This window comes from Protopterus annectens, chromosome 1.part0, assembly GCF_019279795.1.
Source record: "Protopterus annectens isolate FY-2018-M chromosome 1.part0, PAN1.0, whole genome shotgun sequence".
Lineage (NCBI taxonomy): Eukaryota > Metazoa > Chordata > Ceratodontiformes > Protopteridae > Protopterus > Protopterus annectens.
Window position 1 is genome coordinate 536,294,418 of NC_056725.1, and position 18,309 is coordinate 536,312,726.

At 42.7% G+C, this 18,309-nt stretch overlaps 1 protein-coding gene across 1 annotated transcript in view; it reads left to right on the top strand.

The window, feature by feature from the left end:
• The window catches only part of FAM161A (FAM161 centrosomal protein A), a 683,959-nt gene that overhangs the window by 500,707 nt on the left and 164,943 nt on the right, over positions 1-18,309 (top strand). The gene's annotated exons all lie outside the window — the stretch shown is intronic.

The window sequence follows — 18,309 nt, forward strand, 5'->3', positions numbered from 1 at the left end:
ATTCTGGACCCAGTTTCAGATCTTCTGATGCATTTGTCGGGGGCTCTTCATCCCTCTCTTCAGTCCCTTGAAATTGACAGCTTGGCTGCTCCAATTCCCAACATAGCCAGGTTCCATAACCTCTCAAATGAAACGCAGCATATATTGATATCTACTCATAAGTCCTCTACTAGGAAGCTATACCTTAGCAAATGGAGAAGATTTTCTATATGGGCTTCTCAAAATAACATTGATCCCTACCAAGCCCCTATTTCCTCCATATTAGAGATTTTGACTATGCTTTTCAATAAAGGAGCTGCAGCAGCAACAGTTTGGGTACAACTTGCCACTATCTCTAATTTTCACCTTAGCTTTGAAGGATTAAACATAATGTCACACAAGCTATCCAAAGCCTTTCTCAAAGGGACCTTTCATCTCAGACCACCTGTGAAATCTCCTTATACCCCGTGGAATCTAAATTTTATGCGTACATGAATTATTCTGGCACCTTTCAAACCAGCTTCCTCATGTGATTTGAAATTTTTAGTAACCATCACTTCTGCCCATAGAGTGTCAGAGCTACAGGTCTTGTCCATAAAGCCTTCTCATTTGATTTTCCATGCTGACTGAGTGTCCCTGTGAACAAATCCTTCATTTTTACCCAATGTTTGTACTAAAGCTAACCTTAACCAGATCATAGATTTACCAGTATTCTTCCCCAAACACACCAACAACTTAGTGTATGTGCTGCACAAGCTTGATGTTCATAGACAGCTCAGATTTTACCTGGATAGAACAAAAGAGTTCAGAAAATCAGAACAGCTTTTCGTTTCCTTTTCAGATTCCAGAAAAGGTATGCCAGTGGTAAACAACACTGTCTAGATGGTTATCTGATTGTATCACATTTACTTATTCAGCTGCTAATCTATCTTTACAACATAAAATTAAGACTCATTCTACCAGAGCAGTGTCCACATCTTCTGCCTTTTCTGCTAGGCTTCCTATAGACAACATTTTTGCAGCAGCTACTTGGTCAAGACCTCATACCTTTATCACTCATTACAAAGATGACGAGGCCTCCAGGGACAGGGCTTCCTTTGGTTCTACTATCCTGAAAAACATACTCCTGTGAGCCACCCGAGAAAGATGGTGCTTGAGACGCTACCCATCTGTAAGAATGAGCGGCGATATAGAACAACTTCACATAAAGAAGTTATGTACTCACCATAACATTCCATGTGAGTTGTTCATCTCGCCTTCATTCTTATTTCCCACTCTCCTACCCCCACCAAGGTTTTTCGAGGACCGAAATACTAGTTTTATCCTGGTTGCTTAGTCTTTCTATGGGTTTTCTCCTAAAGAGTGATAGAATGGCACATGGTATTATTAGACGCAGCAAACAAGATCTGAGGAAACTCAAGGTGCATCATGGGATAGGGACTTAGCCTCGAGCTGTCTGAAGACCTTGAGCTTTGTAGAAGGCCAACTTGGTGCAGAGGATCAGCTCCGAACCTATCTGCAAGAATGAAGCGAGGTGAACAACTCACATGGAATGTTATGGTGAGTACATGACTTCTTTATTCACACTTCAGTCCTAAATCTGGGCATTCCATTCCTAGTCCCCACCTTTAGTGGCTGTTTCCTTGGGTGCCTCTGTTCTACAGTGGTGGGCATTGCCAGTGGCAGGCATTCCAAGGTCAAATGCAGAGCCAGTCTGCACATCAACATTTTGGAGAGTAGGACATTTCATTTCACACCACAAGCCTTTCAGGGCTTCCTACTCCCTATTACACCCATGCATCAAGGCCCTCATTCTAACACCCTGGAACATCTCATATTAATCTGCAACAGCCATTTACTTTCTTATGATGTTTTATCACTGTTAACAGAAGCTAAAATCCAAATACTGAGTTTTCTTTCCTGTCAAATGGGTCTATTACTGTAGATAGTAATACTATTCCTCATCATGTGCTCATCTCATCCAAGTGGCAGTCATTTAGATTAGCTGTTTAATAAAAAGTTAAAAGCTAGTGTTTTTTTTGCGTCTATATCATATTATCACACAATGAAATGAGTGAACGCTCTTTCATCGAACCGATAATATCGAAATAACAAAAAAGTGAAGGCACTGAACAGCAAACTTTTCCCAGGGAAAAAATTTGCTGCTCCACAAAAAAAAAAAAAAAAAAAAAAAAATGTTTAAACACAGAATGAAGTGCCTCCTCTACTTAAATATACCAACTCTGAGATCGCACCATAGTGGAGGAAATGGCAAAGTCCTGAAGACGGGCTACCGATTTTTTTCCCTGGGAAAAAAAATCAATGTTCCGTGACTTCGCTTTTTTCTCCTTTTGACATTATCAGATCGATGAAAGAGCATTCAGTCTTTTCATTGTCCGATAATGTGATATAGACCCTTTTTTTTAAGAGTTACCTTACATCATTTACTTTGTAACTACCTCCAAAGTTGCACTTAAGAGAGAGGCCCTTTCTTCCAGTTATCAAGTGCATTCTTATTCACTCGGGTAGTTGAGCAAAATAATTTATTTATTTATTTTATTCACTTTCGTATGCTTTGCTGGTTAGCCTATTGATATGATGAGCTGTCATGATTCCCACAAGGTACTTCTCCCTACGTCGTTTCTTTCTTAAATGCTGGTTTGGTTCTTTCATCTGTTGAAGTACACTTTCAAACCAGTTTTGCCTGGTTGACTGTTTTCCTTTTAAAATAACAATGAATTAATTTTTGAAGTGTCTTTTGCGTTGGACTCGCATAGACATCCAGTTTTTCCTCACTAGGATTTGAATTTTGTTTTAGAGAAACTGCTATATGTATTGTGATCCTATCTCGCCTACATTCTCTACAGATGGGTTCGGAGCCGATCCTCGGCTCTGACTCGGCGCTATACAATAGAACGCAGTCTCTTATTGGCTGAGTCACCTCATATCCCAGGATGCACCACCACCACTACCTCCCCAGATCTCGTTTGCCGCTTTCCAGCATAGACGTGGTCTCGGACTTGGCTGAGCTAAGTACCTCTAGTCAGAAACTTTTCTGTCAAATTTCTCTCTAAAACTCACCCAAAAGCTGTTTTAACGGCTAGTGTTGTTGTGTGATTGTTTTTTTTGGTACTTTTGTGGAAGATTGTGTATTTTTGTTGGTAAAAAGGTTCCGTTTAAGTTAGAGGGGCCTAGCCCTGCCTTAGGCGTTTAAATTAGAGCCTAGTTGTCGATGTTAACTGTTTTGTCTGTAATTGTTGTTAAGTTTTAGGCATTTAAATTAGAGCCTAGTTGTCGGTGTTACCTGTTTTGTCTGTAATTGTTGTTAAGTTTTTCTTTAAAACCATGTCTAAAGAACATAGACCTTCCGGTTTTAAAAAATGTGTTAAGTGTGGTTACAAAATGTCCATAACGGATGATCATTCCTTGTGTGTATATTGTTTAGGTCCCAAACATCTCCAGGAGTCCTGTAGCGTTTGCCACGCTTTTTCCTCTTGAGTCCTCCAAGAGAGGAAAAACAAATTGATTTTAAAAGGGCTCATTGCCCCTTCTTTTGAGGAAGCCTTATCCTCTTCTTCTTCTCCTACTGGCAAGAAGAAAACATCTTCGGCTCCGACCAGTCCGTCGGATCCGATAGCTAAAAAGTCTAGGCAGGCTTCTCCGTCGGCTCCATGGACTTCGGAGCCGAGGGCGGAACGGTCTGCCTCGATGTCTCCAGCCTCGACTCCTCTGGCTTTGGAGTCGAGAGCTCGGGCATCGAGAGGCGTGTCACCTTCATCGGCTCCACTGCCTTCGGAGCCGATGGGGGTTGCCCGCTCAGACACTTCCACTTTGGAGCCGAAGTCCACATCGGCTCCAAGGGAGATTGCAATAGTAGTGGAATCTCCCTCGGCGCCGATATGCCTCGAGCCTTTACGGAGCCGGTCCCCCAGTCTTTCAGAGCCGGCGGAGAAGTCGACTCGGACCCGGTCGGTCTCTTCTCGTTCTTCGAGGATGTCCGATTCGGACGTAGACAGGGTGCTTCAGAAGCTTTTCCAGTCACCGGTCTTCGCTAAATTGATCTCGACTCCTGCCCAGTTGGCTCTGGAGCCGATCCCCCATCCTTCTACTTCCATTCCTCCTCCGACAGCCTTGGCGCCGTTGGAGTCGGTGTTGGTGGATCCGGTCGAAGTTATCGAGTCGGCTCCGACTCTAACTTCAACCTCGTCCCTTGGGTCGGGGTTCGGTACGCAGACCTCCTCAGTCGGCCCCGGGGGGGATGCTTCGGATCCGATCCTTTCGGTTCCGAGCCTCCCTCTAGGTGCGCCGGCTGCGGGGGCTCCGGTTACTGTTGTGGCCTCGGGGACGGGACCTTCCCAGGATTCTGGGGTCCGCCTTCGATGCCATGAGAAGTGCTTTAGCCAAATCCTCTGTGGCCACTTCGACCTTTCCACCACCAAAACCTTCCTTGGGCATGGAGACTGGTGCTTCTGGAATCCCCCTGTCTCATGACAGCGGAGCCCCTGGGCCTGAGGTTACCCCCATTGGCGGTTCCCTTCTTCCTGGAGGTTCCTCCGACACCCTTTCGGAGGAACCGCCCAGGAAGAGACAGTGTAAGAGGAAACACGTCGACTCCCCTGACGAGTCCCTCACATCGGATACCAACCTCGATGATGCGGAGGGGTCCCCAAAGTCATCTTCGGAAGATGTCTCCTTTGCAGACATTCTGGAAATCCTTAAACACCGAGGCGACTGGCAGTCCAAACCCCCTTCCGCTGAGGAGTCGGTGTTCCTCAAGGCCTTCGGGGCTCAGCCCTCCGCCTCCTGGGTGTCTCCGCCCTTCGATGAGCTTCTGGATTTGATCTCTCGAAGGGCGTGGGAACACCCGGATTCTGTGGAACCGGTGCCAGCTCGTCCCAATAAGTTTCTCTTTGCACCCCCGGACAAGGATTTTTTATCTAAAGGTGTGGCTGTAGATGCTATGGTGGTGGCATCTGCCATCCAACAAGATGTGGCAGAGGCTTCACGCCCATCCATCCCCCTAATAAAGAGTCTAGGAGCATGGATCGGTACGGCAAGCGTACCCTTTCTTCAGTGACCTTTACGTTAAGGTCTCTGAATTATCTGGCACACTTCACCAGACTACAGAGGGATCTGATCAAGGAGCTGTCGGATGCCCTCTCGGGTAACTTACCTGAACAGTTAACTCAGACGGTTAACTCTCAGTTGGCTACCCTATCCTCATTATCTAACTCGTCCATGAGGCTCATTTCCTATGCGGCCGAAGGAGCGAGTAGAGCGGCTGGGACAGGTGTTGCTCTATGGAGACAAGCCTGTCTATGCCTATGTCATTTTGCAGAGGCCTTTAAGTCTTCCTTTGCCAACGCCCCCTTTGATGGGTCCTCATTGTTTAGACCCAAGGTAAAGGACACTTTGACTCGCTGCGAACAGGAGGGTAAGACCTTGGTTGCCGTAGGAGCCCGCTTTTCCACTCCCCTCAGGCCTTATCCCAAGGCCCGAAGGGGAGGGAAAATGTGGTTCTGTAAGTCTCAGAAGCCTTACTCGTCGCAGCAGAGCGACCCCCCTTCTAGAGGCAGAGGAGGGGGAAATTTTTCAGGGAGACGCCGTCCCAGAGGCGGCGGAGGCCCCCGCAACACTGGAGACCGCGAGTCCTTTCGTGGCTCCTCCTCCTTCCAGCATCCCTGAAGGAGTACCCGGCTGTGCAACTCCGAGCCAGTCGGGGTCGCTCGAAGCACCTAAAGGCCTGGGAAGATATTACTCAGGACCAATGGGTGCTTCGAATCATTGCCGGAGGTTACTCCATCCCCTTTGTTCAACCACCCCCACCAGTCCAAAGAATCCCGGACCCACCACCCAGTCAACGGGATCATGCAGCCAACGAAGTATCAAAGCTGCTTCAAAAAGGAGTCATCCAACCTGTCCCCGCAGACCAGGCCGGATTAGGGACTTACTCAAGATTCTTTTTGGTGCCAAAAAAGACCGGGGACTTGAGACCCATTTTGGATCTCAGCAAACTAAACCGATTTGTAAAAAAGTCCAAATTCCGGATGGTCACTTTACAATCCATTCTCCCGCTTTTGGAGAAAGGAGTTTGGATGTGCTCCATAGACCTCAAAGACGCCTACTATCACATTCTGATGGATCAGGCGTCAAGGAGACACTTACGCTTCAGCCTAGGAGGCAGTCATTTTCAGTTCCGAGCACTGCCCTTTGGTCTCACCACAGCCCCCAGGGTGTTTACCAAATGTTTGGCAGTCGCGACTGCTCACTTGAGAAGTCTAGGATTCCAGGTGTTTCCATACCTAGACGACTGGCTCCTAACTGTCGCCTCCAGGCATCTACTCTTGAAAAATTTAGCAGCCACTATAGCACTGGGCAAATCCTTAGGAATCACCTTCAATTGGTCAAAATCTGTATTGCAACCATCTCAGCGTATTCTGTTTATCGGTGCAGAAATAGATTCAAGGCAGATGCGAGTCTATCTCCCTGCAGAAAGGATTGCGACGCTTCAGTCTCAGGTCCGGGCCCTAATCCTCAGACGTCGTGCTCCAGCAAGAATGGTCCTACAACTGTTGGGCTCCATGGCAGCCACCATTCTTCTGCTCCCCTTGGCAAGGTTGCACATGAGGATACTTCAGTGGCTCCTCTCAGTCCAGTGGTCTTATCAGGACCATCCCCTCAGTCACCACATTCTGATCACGGACACGTGCAAACAGGATCTTCGTTGGTGGCTTCTATCCCCCAATCTGAATCAAGGGCACCCTTCGCTCCACCACTCCCTCTGCCACGCTGACTACGGACGCCTCCCAGACAGGATGGGGGTCATTATCTGGACAGGTCGGTCCAAGGCACGTGGCACCCGACGAGAGTCTTCTTCATATCAATATCCTGAGATGAGGGCGGTGCTTTTAGCGCTGCAAGCACTGCACGATCACCTCCCCAGGGTACAATTGCCATTCAATCCGACAGCATGTCGGTAGTCTGGTACCTAAACAAGCAAGGAGGAACCAGGTCCTATCCCTTTGCAGAGAGGCCATGAGAGTATGGGATTGGGCGATTGCTACCAAGCGCTTTCTAATTGCAACGCATTCCGGAAATCCAACGTGATAGCCGACAGACTGAGCAGAACTATTCTCTCCCCTCACGAGTGGTCCTTGAACAACAGAGTGATAACTCAGATTTTCACAAGATGGGGAGTCCCCTGTTGCGATCTCTTCAAGAAGCTCTTCAATGCTAAGTGTCACCACTTCTTCACTCTGGCCCCAGTTTCGGGAGACTCCCAAGGACGCCTAGTCCACGCTTGGCCCTCCGGACTGCTATATGCCTTTCCACCGGTTCCCCTTCTCCCAAGGTGATTCAGAAGGCATTCGCTTGAGAAGCAGAATGATATTAATCGCCCCATACTGGCCTCGCAAATCTGGTTCCCTTTCTTCACAGGTATGCATTGAGGGTCCTTGGTTCCTGGACCAAGTTCCGGACCTTTTGACTCATCAGTCAGGACAACTCCATCAGTCCCTCCATTCGTTGAAGTTGACAGCCTGGCTACTCCTCTTCCAACCATAATTAGGAGCCACTCTTTGGCTCCTGAAGTCATACACATCTTGTCTTCGCCGCACAAGACTTCTACAAAGAAGATATATAGCAGTAAATGGAAGAGGTTTGCTATTTGGGCCCAACTCCGAGGATTAGACCCAATGACAGCCTCGGTATCTGAAGTACTGAAGTTTTTAGCCTCCCTGTTCCAGCAAGGTTGCTCAGTATCTACCATCAAAGTACAATTGGCGGCTATTTCCAATTTTCATGAAAGTGTGCAACCTCCCTTAATGAGCAACAAGCTCTGTAAAGCCTTTATTAAAGGAGCTTGGCTTCTACGACCCCCCATTTCGCAACCTGCACCTCTGTGGGATCTGAACGTGGTATTAGGTGCCTTAACCTCACCACCCTTTGAGCCGGCAGCAACCTGTGATCTGAAATTCCTTTCTTGGAAAACTGCCCTTCTAATTGCTATTACTTCAGCCAGACGGGTTTCAGAGCTTCAGGCTCTATGTGTTAAACCACCTTACTTGGTATTCCACAAGGATAGAGTATCTCCTAGGACAAACCCATCTTTTATACCAAAGGTTTGTTCTAATTTCTGTCTACAACAGTCAATGGAGCTACCGGTCTTCTTTCCCAAATATTCCAATAGAGCTGAATATACTTTTCACTGCTTAGATGTGCACAGGCAATTACGCTTCTATTTGGATAGGACACACAAAGCACGGAAATCAGATCAACTGTTTGTGTCCTTTTCGATAATAGATTAGGCAAAGCCATCACTAAAGTCACTATTGCCAAGTGGATCAGGGACTGCATCACTCACGGTATCTCATCTCAAACAAGGAGCTCATAGCTCGTAAAGTTCATTCTACTAGAGCTATGGCCACTTCGCAGCTTTTCATTCCAAGCTCTCTATTGGCTTACATTTCAGCGGCTGCCACGTGGACATCTTCACACACCTTTGTTTCTCACTACAAATTAGATGTGGCATCCAGGGGTCGAGCTTCCTTCGGTTCCACAGTTCTCAGGAGTGTTTTTCAGTGAGCCACCCGAATTAGGTGCTAGGGACGCTGTCCCATCTGTAGAGAATGTAGGCTAGATAGGATCACATTACATCTTTTAGTTATGTACTTACCATAACTTTAGATGTATGGGATCCATCTCGCCACATTCCTAATAACCCACCCTCCATCCCCCTGCCTTGTAGACCAGGAGAGACCGGACGATCCGAAATTGATCTTCTTCCTCTCTTGAAAGACCTGAGTATGTTATGACAATAGTATGTCTCTGTGAACATGAGTGCAAACAAACGAGATCTGGGGAGGTAGTGGTGGTGCATCCTGGGATATGAGGTGACTCAGCCAATAAGAGACTGCGTTCTATTGTATAGCGCCGAGTCGGAGCCGAGGATCGGCTCCGAACCCATCTGTAGAGAATGTAGGTGAGATGGATCCCATACATCTAAAGTTATGGTAAGTACATAACTAAAAGTTCCTCACTTACAGAGTCATTTTTTTACTTGAAATACCTATCTCAGAAGAATTTCTTTAGTTACAGTAACATAACCTAGAAGAATTTATGAATTGCACGTCCTAATATGCAAAAACAGTTACAAAGGCTTGCATAAAGATGTAGTGCCTTTGAAATGAAATCCCTCCTTATGCCTAAAATGGTATATGAATTTATTTTCAGTCATTATACTCATCCCAGTTTTCAATCCCAAGCAGAAGAATAAAGGGGAAGGAATTTTGCAGAGCATAATTTATGCAGGGCTATGAGGTATTGCATTAAAAAAAATCTATTGAGTAGAATGATCTGGTATTTATTTCTTTCATGACAGAAAAACTGTAACATCAAGTAATGAAACAGATCCTAGGTAGCCAGCTAATTCTACTGTCGTTGTAATGAAAAGTAGAAGACTTTGCCTGAGGAGGTTAGGGACCACTCTTCCAAATTACTACTGCAAACTTTTTCAGGAGTGTATCCATTCAAGAGTATATGTTGGCTACTGAATGGTTATTCTTCATACATTTTCAAAATGTTAAGTGATCATTCACAAGATTTATTTGTGTAGTCCTGTAGAGAATGTTATTATCTAACTTTGTACCACAGAGCCCTAGAAAGTATACAGTTCTGTACTCTTTCAAATCATGTACATGATTTGCTTCAGTAGCGATCCTTATGATGTATGTAGTATACTTTTATGGTAACCTCACCATAACAGCGGACGTAGAAACAGAGAAGAACTAAAGGAGTGGGGAAAATCTGGCACTGAAAGCAGATTAAAGCAAAATCTGTAAAGTGAGAATGTACATTATATTGAACATTTCCCTTTGCCTGCCTCTGGTACTCTATGCATTTTGGGTTTGGTAGCTGTTACATTACCTGTACTTCAGCCAACCTTTCTTACTTTTTCAGGTATTTTGTACCTTGTGAATACTGTTGCCTAGTTGCAATATCACAAAGTGTAATACCTTTTCATCTTTATTTTTTTGTACTCGTTTCCCCAACTATCTTGTAAATCATTAACCCTCTGTTGCCCAGTTGATTCATTCTTTCCTCATCACAGGGATGAATGTTAACTGGAAGGTCTATCATTTAAACAGCCATTATGGGGTGGTTCTAGGGTTTTAACTTTTAGGGGTGGTTCAAGGGTTTTAACTTTTATGCTGCTGTAGCCTCTCATGGGTGCCTGGCAAAGCAAAGTCTGGAAGCCATGCAGTGGGCAAACCAGCATTAGTCATATCTCACTTCCTCAAGGACTATTGCCAGGAAGGAGCTGCACCTCCATCCCTGAGGCATGGAAAGTGGTTTCCTCAATATCACCCAGGGAAATTGTTCTTTCATATGTGCTTCTTCAGGACTCAGAACCCTTGCCATACTCCAAGAGAGGTGAACAGGTCATGCCCTTCACTCATCTCCCTTGCTTCCACACTGTTTCAATGCCAGACCTGCTAATCAGACACTGGGCACTGGGTCTTAAGCAAGGTTCCATCTATCTGCTCCAAGGAGCTAATCATTTTCATCTATATTTTGGTAGCAGACATGATCATGTATCCATTATAAAGTTACATGTTGGAAGAGATTTGGAGATTGTGATAATTAGGCAAGGTGGGCTTGATTTCTATAGAAGGCAAGACACTTTAGTCTTCCATTTTAGTTTTATAAAAAGGAATATGTTGGTATAGGATGAGGGAGAACTTGGTGCTTGTGAAGGAATTTAGGTAAGGAGAGGCGCACCTTAACAGTCAGAAGGTCAGGAGAAGTAAATTACTACACTGGCCCAGTAATTAATGAGCTGAAATCCTCACCACTGGCAATAGTGAGGGATGTACACACTGGGAGGATGACAAGTACACACACACTGTAAAGTACAATTTCCCTTAAGAGCATACAGAGATCATAGTCAGTCTGGGGCTGGTTTCTCCTCTTTCTCCAGATCCCCAATAAGACTCCCCACTGGCACAGCTATAGGGTTGAGATCTCAGCTGAGTGGCCAAACTAAGACCTCCAACACCCTCTCTGTCCAACCAGTGCTTCTTGTCCCTGCCCAAGTAGTTGACACACACACACGCACTTTGAGATTTGATCGATATACAAACACACACACATACACCTGGGAAAGGCTGGCACAGGTTTACTAGCTATGCCCCTTCTGCCCAGACTATAAGGTAGTAACAGCTATAAGGTAGTACCAGCTGCCAGTAGCCACCCTTACTTATCAACTACTATAAGGACCTTACAAAGGCTGTCCAATCCTACTGTGTAATGTTACTATTAATCCAAATGGTAGTCTGACCAAGACTTGCAAGGCTATTTAGGAGTGGCCTGTACAGTGTCACCAAATACATATGCAAGTACTCTAAGAGCTTAAGTATGTCTCACAAATATCAGCCACAAAGATAGTTTTAAATATATTTAATAATAAATAATACAAGAACAAGACAATACTCAATAAACATCTATATGGTACATGGCCCCACTGGTTGCATTTAAAATATTTAACCCTTGGTCCTCGACATGAACCTGGACTAGTGGCTTCCCCTGCTACTGGCGGACTATGTTGGAGTAGTCTGGGCTGCCTGGTATGGGTTCCCTTAGACCCATGAACAGCACTGTGTGCCCCTCTCTTGTGCAGTGATGCCCTGCTTGCTAGGTATAGATCTCCATTCTTCCCCAACTCATTTGCAGTAGTGCATTGTCTATCAGCTAACCAGATTATCATGTCCTCAGGCAAAGTACTAAGGGCTTTTTCCCTCACCAAAAGGTCTGCCAGACCTTCAAAGGTGGTGACCTGGCATCCACTCACCTACCAATGAAAATAAGTGCTTAGTTCAGCAACATATTCATACACACTTTCATCTGCCTTGTGTCTGTGCTCACAAAACCTTTTCCTGTAAGCTTCAGGTGTTAACTTAAAACATTCTGAAAGACAGTTCTTTACAACATTGTAATATAAACAATCGGTATCAGACAGTTTAGAAATAACAGTTACAGCTTTACCATGGAGTAAGGGGGTCAGGAACCATACCCAGAGCTCTTGGTGAACATTATACTTTTTACATACCCTTTCAAACATATGAATGAAACTATCAAAATGATCCCCCTCTGTAAATTGTGGAAAATTTTACTGACCTTTATTTCTTTTGGGGTTCACTTACTCCCTTCCCCATTACCTCTATGACTCTGGCGTAGAGTCAGCATCTCCTTTTTATGTTGCCTCTGCCTCTTCTTCTCCTCAGCTTTCAGATGTCGCAGTTTCTCATTTTCCTCAGCCTTCAGACATTGCAATTTCTCATTTTCCTCAGTCTCTAGCCATCTCAGTCTCCCTTGTGCCTCTATTTCTAAACTCTTGGCCTCCAGCTCGAGTCTGTTTAAATCCAGATGGATTTTTAAGTCCACTGTGAAAAGGTTGAGCTGTCCAAATGGTAGTCTGACCAAGATTTAGGAGTGGCCTGTACCGTGTCACCAAATACATATGCAAGTACTCTAAGAGCTTAAATATGTCTCACAAATATCAGCCACAAAAGGTTTAAATATATTTAATAATAAATAATAAAAGAACAAGACAATACTCAATAAACAAACACAGTTACTTCAGAGTTCAAAAATCACAGGAAGTATTTTAGACCAACATTACAGGACAGTCTCACATGAATGCAGAAAACATTTAAACTAATCTTTACTATATTCATATCTATATTTAAAAGAGATACTATGCTCTAAATCTTACTTACAGAGCAAAGCAAATGCAGATGGTGATGATGGCTGTTTCCACGTCAAAGACAAAATAAAAAATGCACTGTCTCTCTCTGAGAGACTTCCCAAATTATCAAACATTACTGTTTGCCAGCATTGATATCATCATTCTTTGTCCCTTGACTTCAGTTCTCAGGCTAAAACAGGAGCTAAGAATTTTAACATCTGTGTTTTAAAAATACACGTCTTTCAGATATTTGCTCAGAACTGTGATGCTGCTAGGAAGTCATAAAGCAATCAAACATTTTACATTTTAAACCTAGTACTTATTTTTCTTTCCAGACAATAGAAAAACTTCGAGCTCTAGATATTGCGTCTGCTTGCTGCATTGAAACTAACTTTTATAGCACATCATAAAGCACTTAATTTCAACTTATTTTCTTGAAATTTTGTTAAGTTAATCTTCTATGTTCCAGCAGGGTATGCTATGGTTACATTCTTGAAGCTCAGTACATAACATACAGTTCTGTATAAATCGTATCAATATTCACAAATGACTTATTTACAAAATTCCAGATAGCTGGAGTGGCAGTGTCACATTTCTTCCCCCCAGAAAACTCAAGCTAGTTTTTCAAGTGCCCTTTGAGAAACGTTGCTTGAGAGGGTTGAACCTATCTGGGAATACCCTACTTCATTCCTTGTCTTGAGAGGCCATCTGCATTGGCATTGCTAACCCCACTGCTGTGCTGCACTGTAAAATCATATGCTTGCAACCCTAGGCTCCACTTAACTTGACATTTTGAGGGCTGGCTTTTGGAAAAATACATTATCACAGTTAGTGCAGTGAAGCATAAAGGAGAGGTATGGAAATAGCTTATGTGGAAAAGGTTTATTTTGGTAGGAAGACAGCATTCCGGCTATTAAATTTGATTCAATGATAGTAGGTTATAGGGAACTAATAGATGTGAGAGAGGTGAGAACAGAGAAAAGAAGTGGTCCATACCATGACTTGGTTAAAATAATGATCACAGGAGGAATTATGAAAGATATTTTAGGAAAGTCGAATGTGTCAGACTGTAACAGGAAGTATCTGTGTAAGTGGCTTAATTTTACTGAGGAAGAAGTAGAGACTACTGGCGAATGGAAAAGCTACTAGTAGAACAGGATGGATGGCCATTAAGTTGAAGTGAGAGAGAATTATAAAGGAGAAAGGAAAATGGAAGAGAGAAAAAGAAACTCAGATGAACATGTAGGAAAGATAACTCAGAAAGTACAGGCAAGATGGCCCAAAATTATAGCTGACCAAAACAAGCACTGGTTGAAGGTGCAGTGGTTGAACTAGAAATGAAGATGTCTGGGGACCTCAATACTAGCCAATCTTTGGAGGAAAGCAGTCTGACAGGGGGGGGTGCAGAATGGGGAAATTGCCCACATGATAGCTGAGGAAGAACAGAGGCAGGAAGACAGTGATAAATGTGAATGGTAAGACAGTTGTATGTAGGAGGGATTGGCTGGTGTATTCTTTAAATTATTTGCTCTGTTGTATGCAGCAGACAAAGATGGTGAAACAAGAGAAAGAGAGAAAACTGGGGAAAAGGTTTGGGGTAGAATTCTGAGTAAGAGTGAGAGTTAGACTGCAAAGATGTGTTGAAGAAGAAGAGGAAGTATATTTAGTAATCCAGTTCTTAATGGGGGAATGGCAGAAAGTTAATTATAAGCTCATGGTACAGAAAGGATGCAATGTTCTGAGAGAAGTTACTGTTGTATTTTAGCAGGAGAGGGGAGTATCAAATTCCTTGAGGTAAGAGGCAGTAATTTTATTACCTAATGGACTAGAGGATATAGATGACTATCAGTCATATACCAATATAATGATCAGTGCTAGTGCAAAAATATCTACAAGAGTACTAGTAGCCAGCTTGTATTAAGTGCTGGAGAAACTTGGTGGACAAAGGGCAGATGGGATTCATAGGAAGAGAATATGTACGGATCACTGGTGGAAATTAATTGATTTTATGGACTTGTGGAAAAGAAGAGGCAGAAGTGTGCATTGTTTTGCTACTTGATAGTAAGAATGCCTTGGTACAGTAGGTTGGGTTTTTATTGGTGAACAGTTAGAATAGACAGACCGGGAAAATGTGGTTAGTTAGATGGGTTTGGGCACTGTACAAAAAGCCAGCACTGAAAATAACAGTTAATAGCATGAGATTACGTGAAGTGGTGGTAGAAAGAGGAATGAGACTGAGATGCTTTTTGTCATATTATTTGATTTAATTTATTATTTATTTGATTTAATTGTTATGGAGGTCTTGTTCAGGTTAGTTTGCGTGCGTTTATCAAAGCATAAAGAGAAATGAGAGCTAAGAAGTTAATTTAATTCCTTTGCAGTTGATACCATGAGCTTAGATATGTTAGAAAGATTTTACTGAAAGTATTTGAAATATTTGAACTGTTTCTGGTAGAGTCTGGGCTTAGATGTCTTCACAAGAGATCAGTAAGTGTATCTATAAAAATTATTATTAATTCCAGAGAAATAGGACTACCCATAATGGAGAATGTGGCTAAAAATTTACAACTGAAGATATTATTATGTATGTTGAAGGTCAACCAAAAGGGAAATGTTACTAGATAGGTGGATACTAAGGGAACTCGCCTTGCAGGAATATATATACAAATAATACATCTGCTGTTAAGTCCAGAAATATCATGGGTGTGAAAGTGCCAGGTGCTTATTATTAATTAAGTTGGAAGGGAAGGAGGATTTTGATTGCTAACTGTAAAGTGAGTGGTGTTGGAGGGGAATGTGAACAGACCAAATAAGAGCTCTGTATTGTGGTCACTAATTGAGAGCAAACTGTGGGGAAGCATAGTGTTGGTGGTGGGAGAAAATGAGTATAGAAGATGGAAAAATCTGTTACTAAATGCATGTTAAGGCAGAACCTGCAAAGTGAGGCCATGTGTTAGTGGAATACTTCTGGAAGAAAAAAGGTGATGGTGGTCGAATAAAAGGTTCCTGTTTAGAGGAAATGTGTTACAGGATGGTAGGTAATATGAGGCTGAATGATGTGATAATATTCGAGGAGGGTCAGGTAGAGAGTTATGGATCGTGATATGTAGAAAAAAAGACGGTCTGAGTAAAGGAGAGTGGTGAAAATTTAGGCAAGTGAAGAAGGTGGTAGAAAGTTGGATATAAGTAAGGGTCCATGAAAGTGAAGAAGATGTAGAGGACAGGAGCATTCCATGAAGGAAATGGCTGAATAAGTAGAAAGAAAAACTGGATAGGATATGCCAGGATTTGGGGAGAAGAGAAAATTGGACATACTGAAATGAAATGTGGGGAAAAAGGGTGCTTTGGATGTGAGATGGTTAGAAGAAGATGTTTAAGGAGATTATGGGAAAGGTGGAAAATTGAAAGATATAGTCCCATTGTGGAATATGCCGCCCAAAAACATGTAGGTGGTATAAAACTGTGGTCAGGATTAAGAGAGAGAGAGAGATCACAGTGAAGGTAGCCAATTAATGTGGAGAGGAGGGTGCTGAAGATATATATACATATACATATACATATACATGCACACACACACACACACACACACACACACATATATATATATATATATATATATATATATATATATATATATATATATATATATATATATACAGTGGATATAAAAAGTTTACACACCCCTGGTAAATGCCAGGTTTTTGTGATATAAAAAAATGAGACCACAGTAAATCATTTCAGACATTTTCCCACTTTTAATGTGACCTATAACCTGTACAATTCAATTGAAAAACAAACAAATCTGTTAGAGGAAAAAATATAAAAATAAAAAACGTACAATACGCTGGTTGCAAAAGTGTGCACACCCTTAAACTAATACTTTGTTGAAGCACCTTTTGATTTAATTACAGCAGTCAGTCTTCTTGGATAGGAGTCTGTCAGCATGGCACATCTTGACTTGGCAATATTTGCCCACTCTTCCTTGTAAAAGTGCACCAAATCTGTCAGATTGTGAAGGCATCTCTTGTGCACAGCCCTCTTCAGGTCACCCCGCAGATTTTCTATTGGATGTAGGTCTGGGCTCTGGCTGGGCCATTCCAAAACTTTAATTTTCTTCTGGTGAACCCGTTCTTTTGTTGATTTGGATGTATGCTTGGGGTCATTGTCGTGTTGAAAGGCGAAATTCCTTTTCAGCTTTCTAGAAAACGCCTGAAGGTTTTGGGCCAAAAGTGACTGGTATTTGGAACTGTTCATAATTCCCTCCACCTCGACTAAAGCCCCAGTTCCAACTGAAGAAAAGCAACCCCAAAGCATGATACTGCCGCCACCATGCTTCACCATGGGGATGGTGTTCTTTTGGTGATGCGAAGTGTTGTTTTTGCGCCAAACGTACCTTTTAGAATTGTGGCCAAAAAGTTCAACATTGGTCTCTTCAGACCATAACACATTTTCCCACATACTTTTGGGAGACTTGATGTATTGTTTTGCAAATTCTAGCCAGGCCTGGATGTTTTTCTGGGTACGAAAAGGCTTTCGTCTTGCAATGCTACTCCATAGTCCAGACATATAAAAAGTACGGGAGATTGTTGTCACATGTAGTACACAACCAGTACTTGTCAGAAATTCCTGCAGCTCCTTCAGTGTTGCTGTAGGTCTCTTAGCAGCCTCCCTGACCAGTTTTTATCTTGTCTTTTCATCAATTTTGGAGGGATGTCCAGTTCTTTGCAACGTTACTGTTGTCCCATATTTTATCCACTTTTTGATGACTGTCTTCACTGTGTTCCATGGTATATTCAATGCTGTGGAAATTTTTTTGTACCCTTCTTCTGACTGATACCTTTCAGCAATGAGATCCCTTTGATGCTTGGTAAGCTGTCTACAAACCATGGCTTTTGCTGTAGCAGGCAACTGAGTAAATGTCAGGAAAATCCTACTAGGGCAGCTGAACTTTATTTGGGGTTAATCAGTCTCTTTAATTGATGGCAGGTATGTACCCAAGAAGACTGAATGTTGTAATTAAATTAAAAGGTGCTTCAACAAAGTATTAGTTTAAGGGTGTACACACACAACAAAGTATTAGTTTAAGGATGTGCACACTTATGCAACCAGTGTATTGTATGTTTTTTATTTTTTATATATTTTACCCTAACAGATTTGTTTGTTTTCAGTTGAATTGTACAGGTTATAGGTCACATTAAAGGTGGGAAAAGTTTTGAAATGATTTATTGTGGTCTTATTTTTTTTATATCACAAAAACCTAGCATTTTAACAGGGGGTATGTAAACTTTTTATATCCACTGTATGTGTGTATGTATATATATATATATATATATATATATATATATATATATACTTAAATTGGTCCACTGTCTGTGTAGTTGACAGTAACATTTGTTTGAGAGACCTACATTACCGAGGTTTGGGAATATGCCCTTTAGCCAGTATTGTGCAATCTTGGAGTTGGAATATATAATTAGCACGGAGTGTCAGGTATGTAGGGGAGCTTGTCCCTCTGCAGAAAGCATTTCTTTTTGCTGCATGTTCCGAAGTTATGTCTCTGAGTATACACAGTTCATTGTCAGCTT